The following is an 11,374-nucleotide window of genomic DNA, read 5'->3' as shown; positions in this document are numbered from 1 at the left end:
AATTTCCAAAATACACAAACAGCTCATACAACTCAACAACAACAAAACAAACAACCCAGTCGAAAAATGGGCAGAAGACCTAAATAAACATTTCTCCAAAGAAGACATACAGATGGCCAACAGGCACAAGAAAAGATGTTCAACATCACTAATTATTAGAGAAATGTAAATCAAAACTACAATGAGATACCACGTCACACTTGTCAGAATGGCCGTCAGTTAAAAGTCTACAAATAATAAATGCTTTAGAGGGGGTAGAGAAAAGGGAACCCTCCTACACTTTTGGTGGGAATATAAGTTGGTGCAGCCACTATGGAAAACAGCATGGACGTTCCTAATAAAACTAAAAATAGAGTTGCTATATGATCCAGCCATTCCACTCCTAAGCATATATCCAGACAAAACTATAATTCAGAAAGATACAGGCAACCCTATGTTCATAGCAGCACTAATCACAATAGCTAAGATGTGGAAACAACTGAAATGTCCATTGACAGATGGATGGATAAAGAAGATATATATAGTACGTCCAGTACTATACTAGAATACTACTCAGCCATCAGAAAGAGTGGAATAATGCCATTTGCAGCAACATGGATGGACCTAGAGGTTATCAAACTAAGTGAAGTAAGTCTGATTGAGAAAGACAAATACCATATGATATCACTTAACATGTAGAATCTAAAATATTACACAAATGAAATTATCTACGAAACATAAACAGACTCACAGACATAGAGAACAAACTTGTGGTTGCCAAGGGGAAGAGGAGGTGAGGGAGAGATGGAGTGAGAGTTTTGGATTATCAGATGCAAACTAGTATGTATAGAATGGATAAAAAACAAGGTCTTACTGTATAGCACAGGGAACTATATTAAATATACTGTGACAAGTCATAATGAAAAAGAATATAAAAAATAATATGTGTGTGTGTGTGTAACAGAATCACTTTGCTGTACAGCAGAAATGAACACATTGTAAATTAACTATACTTCAATTAAAAAAAGAAAATATGATAAGCCTGAAAAAAATTGACCATTTAAAAAAGAATATTTTAAAAGAATTTTTTTGATTATTCAAGAATAATTTTAAGAAGTTTTGAAGTAATAGCTATTAAACAAATATTAATAAACAGTGCCTTGACAAAAAAAATTAATGTAAATTGATTAAATTCTCCAATCAAAAGGCCTAGAGTGACTGGATGGATAAAAAAACAAGACCCAACCCAACTATATGCTGCCTATAAGAGATTTACTTCAGCTTTAAGAACGAATATGCTCAAAGTGAAGGGAGAGATCACATATAGGCCACAAAACAAGTCTTAGCAAATTTAAGAATAAAATTATACCAAGTATCTTTTCCAGTCACAATGGTAAGAAACTAGAAATCAATAACAGAAGGAAAGCTTGCAAATTCACAAACGTGAAAATTAAGCAACACACACCTGAACAGCCAATGGATCAAATGAGAACTCAAAAGAGAAATTAAAAAATATCTTGAGACAGACAAAAATGGAAACACAGCAGAGCAAAATTTATGGGATGCATCAAAACAGGTCTAAGAGGGAAGTTTATAGCAATAAATGCCTATATAAGAAACAAAACAGTTCTCAAATAAACAACTTAACTTTACACCCCAAGGAACTAGAAAAACCAGAACAAACTAAGCCCAAAATTAGCAGAAGAAAGGAAACAACAAAGATCAGAGCAGAAATAATAGAAATAGAGATCAGAAAAAACAATAGAAAAGGTAAGTGAAACTATGAACTGTTTTTTTTTTTTTTTTAAATAGACAAAATTGGCAATTTAGCTAGGCTAATTAAGAATTAAGGGCTTCCCTGGTGACACAGTGGTTGAGAGTCCGCCTGCTGATGCAGGGGACATGGGTTCGTGCCCTGGTCTGGGAAGATCCCACATGCTGTGGAGCAGCTAGGCCCGTGAGCCGTGGCTGCTGAGCCTGCACATCTGGAGCCTGTGCTCCGCAACGGGAGAGGCCACAACAGTGAGAGGCCCGCGTAACGCAAAAAAAAAGAAGAAAAAAAGGAATTAAGAAAAAAGAGAGAAGACTCCAAAAAATAAATAAATCAGAAACAAAAGAGGACACATTACAAATGATACCACAGAAATACAAAGGATCATAAGAGATTACTATGAGCAAATTATACACCAGCAAATTGGACAACCTAGACGAAGTGGATAAATTCCTAGAAATACATCCTGAGACTGAATCATGAAGAAATAGAAAATCTGAACAGACCAATAAGAAGTAAGGAGATTGAATCAGTAATCAAAAACCTCCCAACAAAACCAGATGGTTTCACTAGTGACTTTTACCAAACATTTGAAGAATTAATACCAATTCTTCTCAAGCTCTTCCAAAAAATTGAAGAGAAGGGAATACTTCAAAACTCATTTTAAGAGGCCAGCATTACCCTGATACAAAAGCCAGATTAGGACACTATAAGAAAAGAAAATCACAAGCCAATATCCCTGATGAATAAAGTTGCAAAAATTCTCAACAAAATACTAGCAAGTTGAATTCAATAGCGCATTAAAAGGATCATACACCATGATCATGTGGGATTTATCCCTGGGATGCAAGGATGTTTCAACATATGGAAATCAATAAATGTGATATACCACTTGAATAGAATGAAAGATAAAAATCATATGATCATCTCAATAGATGCAGAAGAAACATTTGACAAAATACAGTGTTCTTTCATGATAAACACTCAGCAAGTTTGGTATAGAATAAACATCCCTCAATATAATAAAGGCTATATATGGCAAACCCATAACTAACAGCATACTCTATGGTGAAAAGTTGAAAGCTTTTCCTCTAAGATTGGGAATGAGACAAGGGTGCCCACTCTCACCACTCCTATTCAATATAACACTGGAAGCCCTAGTCAGAGCAATCAAGCAAGAAAAAGAAATAAAAGCCATACAAATGAGAGAGGAAGAAATGAAATTGCATTTGTTTGCAAGTGATATGATTATATATATATAGACTCTTTATATATATAGACTCTACCAAAACACTGTTAGAATTAATCAACAAATACATTAAAGTTTCAGGATACAAAATCAACATGTAAAAGTCAGTTGTGATTCTATACACTAAAAATAAACTATCTGAAAAACAAAGAAAACAATCTCATTCACAATAACATCAAAACCAATAAAATAATTAGGAATAAATTCAACCAGGGAAATGAAAGATCTGTACACTGGAAACTAAAAGACCATGATGAAAGAAATTGAAGAAGACGTGCATAAGTGGAAAGACATTCCAAGATCATGGATTGGAAGAATTAATATTTTAAAAATATCCATACTATCCAAAGCCATCTATAGATTCAATGTAATCTCTATTAAAATTCCAATGTCATTTTCCACAGAAATAGAGAAAACCATCCTAAAATTTGCATGAAAACACAAAAGACCTTGAATACTCAAAGCAATTCTGAGAAAGTACAAAGAGGGAGGCCTCACAAGGCCTGATTTCAAACCACACTGCAAAGCTGTAGTAATCAAAGCAGTATGGTACTGGCATAAAAACAGACACATAGATTAGTGGAACAGAATTAAGAGCCCAGAAATAAAATCTCTCATATACAGTCAACTAATATTTGACAAAAGAGCCAAGAATACTCAATGTGAAAGAATAGTCTCTTCAATAAATGGTGCTGAGAAAACTGGAAAACCACATGCAAAAGCATGAAATTGGACCCCTATCTTACACCACTCACAAAATTAACTTGAAATGGATTAAAGACTTAAACCTGAAACTGTAAAACCCCTAGAAGAAAACATAGGGGGATTAAACCTGAAACCGTAAAACCCCTAGAAGAAAACATAGGGGGATTTTTTGGATATGACACCAAAAGCACAAGTAACAAAAGCAAGAATTAATAACTGGTACTACATCAAACTAAAAAGCTTCTGCATAGCAAAAGAAACCATTAACAAAATGAGAAGGCAACCCACAGAATGGGAGAAAATAATTGCAAATCATGTATCTGATAAAGGCTTAATTTACAAAATATATAAGAACTCATACAACTCAATAGCAAAAAAAAAAAACAAAAAAAAAAACCCAAAAAATCTGATTAAAAAATGGGCAGAGGAACTTTAGAAAATTCTCCTCCAAGAAGACATAGAAATGGTCAACAAATACATGAAAAGATGGTCAATATCACTAGTCATCATGGAAATGCAAAACCACATTGAGAAATCACCTCGCACCTGATAAAAAGGCTACCATCAAAAAGACAAGAGATTACAAATACTGGTGGGAATGTGAAGAAAAAAGAACCCTTGTGCACTCTATGTGGGGATGTAAGTTGGTACAGCCACTATGGAAAATAGTATGGAACTTCCTCAAAAAAATTGAAAATAGAGCTACCACATGATTCAGTAATTCCAATTCTGGGTATATATCCAAAGGTGAAACCAGAATCTTAAGGAGATATCTGCATTCCCATGTTCACTGCAGCATTATTCACAATAGCCAAGATATAGAAACAATCTAAGTGTTCATCAATGGATGAATGGATAAAGAAGTTGTGACACACACACACCGGAATATTACTCAGCCATGAAGAAAAGGAAATTCTGACATTGATAACAGCATGGCTAGACCTTAAGGTCGGTAGGTTAAGTGAAATAAGTCAGACAGAGAAAGTCAAATACTATATAATATCACTCATATATGGAATTCAAAAAGTCAAACTCAGAAACAGAGTAGAATGGTGGTTACCGGGTCTGGGGGATGGGGGAAATGGGGAGATGTTTGTCAAAGGGTACAAACTGTAAGTTATAAGATTGGTAAGTTTTGGGGATCTAATGTACAAGATAGTGATTATAGTTAACTGTATTATATTCTATACCTGAAACTTGCTAAGAGAGTAAGTCCTAAATATTCCCGCCACAAAAAGGACATGATAATTATGTGAGGTGACAGAGGTATCAGCTAATCCTATGGTGGTAATCCTTTTTACAACATGTAAGTTTATCAAATCAACATGTACATCTTAAATTTATGCAATGTTATTTGTCAATTATATCTCAATGAAGCTGGAAAAATGAGAGTTCATCCATTTAATGGAATATTACCTAGCCGTGAAAAACTAATTTAGATATATATTTGTTTGGATGAAAAAATTTCATGATGTATTGTTAAGGTACAAAGCAGATTTTACATATATTTTATATTTAATATAGAGTAGTTGTGGAATTCTTTGGGTAATTAGGGCATAATTTTATCCTGATTATCTATAGTTTTATTTTCCTACTGAAAACTTAGATTTAAAAGATTTAATTAGCATTAAACACATATATTTAAAATCATCTCCCATGTGATATCCTTATTTCCTTTTATCCAAGTAAGATACATTTGTATGTACATGTATATGTAGGAGTAAAATATTGTTTTTGAGTAAAGTTCTCTAATGTCTTGGTATTTAAATTAAGGGAGAGGCTTTTTAAAGTAAATGTCAATTTATGTCACTTCTCTGCTCAAAACCCTCCAAAGGCTTCACATGTTACTCTGAGTAAAAGCCACATAGCATTGAAATGGCCCACGAGGTCCAACCTGAGGCGACCCTCCATTGCTTGTTTGACTTGGTCTCTTGGTACTCTCCCCTAGCTCACTCTGCTCCAGCCACACTGACCTTCCTGCCCCATTCTTCATAGCACTCCTGGTCTTCCTTGCTCTGGTCTAGTTTTTTCTATTGGGCAATGTGGTATTACTTAAGTGGAGGATGCAATGGTGATCATCATTTTTAAGGCACACCAAATTCTATGTGTTGTTTGGTTGACAGTAAATATTGATTAACTTCAAATTTTGTTACATTAAATATGTATTCTTAGTTTATGGGGAGGCAGAGGAAAAATAGAAATAGAGTATATTTATTCCCAGCTATTAGAGGAGAATAACAGAAAGAAGGCAGGGGGAATCAGTTAATCCAAAAGAAGACAAGGGAGAAAAAAGGAACATAGAAAAAGAAGGTTAAAAAAAATAAAAGCACAAAGTAAGAAATAAGTCCAAATATATACGTTTTCAATAAATATGTGTGTTTTCAATAGAAATAAATTAGCTAAATGCTCTAGTTAAAAGCAAACATTGTCAGACTGGATCACACACACACACACACACACATGACCCTGAGAGCATAAGGATACCAAAAGGTTGAAAGTAAAAGTGTAGGAAAAGATAAGGAAATATGTATGAAATGAAAGCTGGTGTAGCCATACTAATATTGGACAAAATAAACTTTAAGTTTACACAGTAGAAAAATAGATTAGCATATAATTAATTTTAAAAGGTTTAATTTATTATTCCAAGCTTAAATGTACCTAGTAACAACTTTATGTATATAAAGCAAAAATGAGTAGAACTGGAAATAGAAACTGATGTACTGTATTTACCATGTATCTACCATTTATCAAATTTGTAAATATCACCTATTACCATGGAAAATTTTAATAATCCTCTCAGTAATTTACAGATTAAGCCAGCAAAAAAAGAAAAATCCAGTGAAGATATAGAGTATTTAATTACACAGTTAAAAAGCTAAATCTAATGGACATATTTAGAAAATGGAGCCTTGGTGTATATACATTCTTCTCAAGCTCATGAATCATTCATAAAACCTGACTATACTCTGGGCCATAGAGCAAGAATTCAAGGAATCAATATCATATAGATAACGTTTTTTGACCTCAAGTCAATTATGTTAGAAATCAATAAGACAATGAAACAATAAGATAACCAAATAAACCCCCTACATTTGGAAATTTTAAAAACTTTCTAAAGTTCACTGGTCAAAAATATATCATATTGGAAATGAGAAAATTTTGATCTGTAATAAAAGAGAACTTGTGGGAAACTTATAACCTTAAGTAATTGTACTATAAAACAAGAAATTTAAAAATTATTGACCTATTCAGGTCAGTTTGAAAATTAGAAAACACAGGAGAATAAATATAAAGTAAGAGGAAGAAAGCAATAAAGATAAGAGAGAAATTAATAAAATTAAAAATAAGATACAATAAAGAGAATCAAGAAGTCAAAAATTGACTCTTTGAAGTACTAGTAAAATTATAAAAAAGACATCAAGATTTATATCAAAAGTGGATTAATTCCTAGAAAAATGTTTACCCTAACTGACTGACTTAAGAAGTTTAAAAACCTGAATTGACATATAACCAGTGAAGAAATTGAATCAGTAGTTATATATCTTTCTACAAAGAAAGCATCAGGCCAGAGTGTTTTATCTTTTGAGATCTAGTAAAAGGAAGACATAATTCCAATTTAAAAAAGTTATTTCACATGCTAATTCATTTTACAAGGATGGTACAATTTTATTTTAAATTAATTAATTTATTTTTGGCTGCATTGTGTCTTCGTTGCTGCATGCAGGCTTTCCCTAGTTGCGGCAAGCAGGGGCTACTCTTCATTGCAGTGCGTGGTTTTCTCATTGTGGTGGCTTCTCTTGTTGCGGAGCATGGGATCTAGGTGTGCGAGCTTCAGTAGTTGTGGCTCATGGGCTCAGTAGTTGTGGAGCACAGGCTTAGTTGCTTCACAGCATGTGGGATCTTCCCAGACCAGGGCTCGAACCTGTGTCCCCTGCATTGGCAGGTGGATTCTTAACCACTGCGCCACTAGGGAAGCCTGGATAGTACAATCTTGATGTCAAAAACCAAACAAAGACTAGGAGAAAGCAAAATTGCAGACTAATTTTATTCATTAAAAATGGATATAAAAATTCTAAACAGGGCTTCCCTGGTGGCACAGTGGTTGAGAGTACGCCTGCCGATGCAGGGGACATGGGTTTGTGCCCCGGTTTGGGAAGATCCCACATGCCGCGGAGCAGCTAGGCCCGTGAGCCATGGCTGCTGAGCCTGCGCGTCCGGAGCCTGTGCTCCGCAACAGGAGAGGTCACAACAGTGAGAGGTCCACATACCGCAAAATAAATAAATAAATAAATAAATAAATAAATAAATAAAAATTCTAAACAGACTCATAAACCCAGTAGTGTATTAAAAACTATAATATGTAGATTCTTCAGTGTTATATTTAAATATCTTTCACCATACTATGGATTAAAATATCAATATTAACCCATAAAGGAAAAGATCAATCATAATGCTTGTATTAAAATTAAGATCTGCTTGTCAAAATACATCTTTAAACACAAGATTCAACTTGAGAGAAGAAATTTGCAACATGTGTAACTGACAAAGAAATTTTGCCTAAAATATACTAACTCCTTTTAAAAGATGGATAAGAGAAAGGAAAGAAGTAGAACAGGAAAATGGGCCAGTGACATGAGCAGCTGTTGCCAAGAAGAAGAAACAGAAAAAACCAAAAAATTATGAAAAGATACTCAACTCCAAGTAATCAGGGAAATGCAAATAGAACCACAATGAGGTACAATGAAGTTCTGTTTTGTATCCATTATAGTGGCAAAAATAGAATGTATAATACCAAGAATTGCTGAGGATATGGTTAAAGAGAAATTCTTATGTACTGATGATTGAAATATAAATTGGTACAAAATCTTGGAAAATACTTTGAAATTATCTGGTAATGTTGAATATGTGTAAATCTACAACACAACAATTACACTCCTACCTTTATACCTAGGAGGAACTCTTGTGCCTGTGGACCAGGAGACATGTACAGGAATATTCACAGCTGCATTATTTATGATAGCCCTGATCTGGAAGCAATGCAAAGTTTCAATGGCAGGAAATTAGACAAACAAATTGTGGCAAATTCATATTGTGGAATACTATACTGCAGTGGAAAATGAATGAAATACAGCCACTCAGTCAACACACACAAAACAGAAAGTGAAAGAACAAGTTGGAGTGGACTAGGTGCAGTATGAATTTGTTTAAAAATATAAAAAAACAGGCAAAATTAAGCAATATACTTTTAGAGTAATGAAGATAGGTGATGAAATATCAAGAAAAGTAAGATAAAATCAGGATTGAGGGGAGAGATGAGGTGGGGGCAGGGCTGTCTGTAGCACAACTCCACGGGGCACCCTTCCCACTTCATTCTATCTGAATGATGATCCCTGGAGTTGTGAAACAGAGTGACCCTTTGGGAGGAGAATACAGAAGCTTTAAGATCAGTGGTAAGGTTCAGCTTCTTCAGCTGGGTGGTTGGTTATAATGTATATCCTTTTATATGTAGAAGAAAATTAATAAAGTAGGAAAATAAGTGTAAGAAACCCACGATAGAGAATGTGTTCTTGTTCCAGCTTCACCTCTAACATAAAACTATGTCATCTTTGGCAAGTCACTTAGCCTCACTGAGCCTCAATTTTCTCATTTTAATAAATGGTTATAACAAATCCAGGCCTACCTATTTTATAGGATTGTGTGAGGATCAAGTGTACTTGAAAGCATTTAATATGTTATTAATAAAATGAAATATTCACATGCAACACAATTTTTCTACATATGAACTCAAAAGGTTTACCTTTCCAAACTAATATTCAAAATCCACATGATGAAAGGTGAGAATGTTCAGCTTAACCATTCAACTCTTCTGCCAGTTGAAATGTTCTGTACAGTTATTAGCCAAGACTGTATAAAGCTGTAGCAGCCGTGGTGTAGCTGGCCTTGGAGGGAACACTGGCCTCAGAAATGGAAAACTTGGTTTTGAATCCTGGCTTTGTCATTTACGAATTCTGAGAGGTTGGCAATTCACTTCTCACTTCCGCCCATAGGTTTCTTATCTGTAAAATGGTGGTTTTTATTGGCATTGTCTTAACAGGGAATTGCAATATGTTAAGAGACCGCAAGGCTCTCCTTCATTCTTTGTATCCACATTGGCTTCATGGACAGCAGTGGCAGCAGCAGCAGAGTTGCCTGGCCCAGGTCATTCAAACTACTGATGGCTTTTCATTGTGGTGAACAACACACCCAGCTGATTGTTTTCTTCTGTATTGGTTTCTTTTGTGAAAAGGCCATTGCCCATCTGCAGGCACCTACCTATTCTGCCTTTTAATTTTTGACTTGTTTGTGGACCATTTTTGGGGTAGCAAATACATCTTATGAGAAGATGCCACTTTCTCTTCTGCTCTTCTGTTTCTCATGCTCCCTACTCAGCAGCATACAGGCCAACCAAGGTGATTCTAATTCTTTTGATTGTAATCATACAATATAAATGCTGCATAATGTAGCAACCAGGACTGGGCAAAGTTACTGAGACGTGGGATCCTTGTTCCAACTTTATGAGCACTCTTACGGGTTAAGAGTTAGCATCAGTAGATTGCATTATTTTGATGACTAAAATCCAGAGATAATTTTTAAAACTTAGACTTCTTATTTTGAGATAATTGAAGATTCAGATGCAGTTATAAGAAATAGTACAGAGAGACGCTATGTATCCTTTACCCAGTTTTTCCTAATGGTAACATCTTGCAAAACTATAGTATAATATTACAAGTAATCCACAAATCTTATTATTCAGATTTACTTTCAGTTGCACGTGTACTTATACTTGACTTTACATAATTTATTGTCACATGTGCAGATTTGTGTATCCACACCAGAGATAAAAATTAAAAAAAAAATAGTTCCATTGTCACAAGAATCTCGTGTTGCCCTTTTAGAACAACTACCTTCCCCATTCCCAATCTTTGGCAACTACAAAATCTGTTCTCCATTTCTAAAATTTTGTCATTTCAAGAATGTTATATAAATTGGATCATACACTACATGATCTTTGGGTATTAGCTTTTTTTCTCAGCATAATTCCTTGGAGATTCATCCATTATTGTGTGTATTCATAGTTCATTCCTTTTCATTGCTGAGTAGTATTCCATGGTATGAATATTTAAACAACCTATTGAAAGACATTTGGGGGTTTTCAGTTTTTGGCTTTTGCGAACAAAGCTGCTATAAATATCCATGTAAAGTATTTTCTATGACCATAAGTTTTTATTTCTCTGTGATAAATTCCCAAGAGTACAACTGCTGTGTCATATGGTTGCATGTCTGGTTTTATAAGAAACTGCTAAACTGCTTTCCAGAGTGTTTGTACCATTTTACGTTCCTTCCAACAATGTAGGAATGATCGAGTTTCTATGAATCCTGTCAGCATTTAGTGTTGTCATTACTTTTTTGTTTCTCCAACCTGATCAGTATGTAGTACTATCTTATTGTGGTTATAATTTGCATTTTCTTAGTGCTTAATGATGTTGAACATCTTCTCATGTGCTTATTATCCATCTGCATAACTTCTTCTTCTTTTCATGTCTTTTGCCCATTTTCTAATGGTATTTTTTTTATATCATTGAGTTTTGAGAGTTCTTCACATATTCTAGATACTAGTCCTTTGTCAGATA

The sequence above is a fragment of the Aethalodelphis obliquidens genome, unplaced genomic scaffold (genome assembly GCF_003676395.1).
Source record: "Aethalodelphis obliquidens isolate GAN/ISIS:26980383/991018 unplaced genomic scaffold, ASM367639v1 scaffold6, whole genome shotgun sequence".
In the NCBI taxonomy this organism is placed as follows: Eukaryota; Metazoa; Chordata; class Mammalia; order Artiodactyla; family Delphinidae; genus Aethalodelphis; species Aethalodelphis obliquidens.
Note: the sequence above shows the minus strand (reverse complement) of the source record.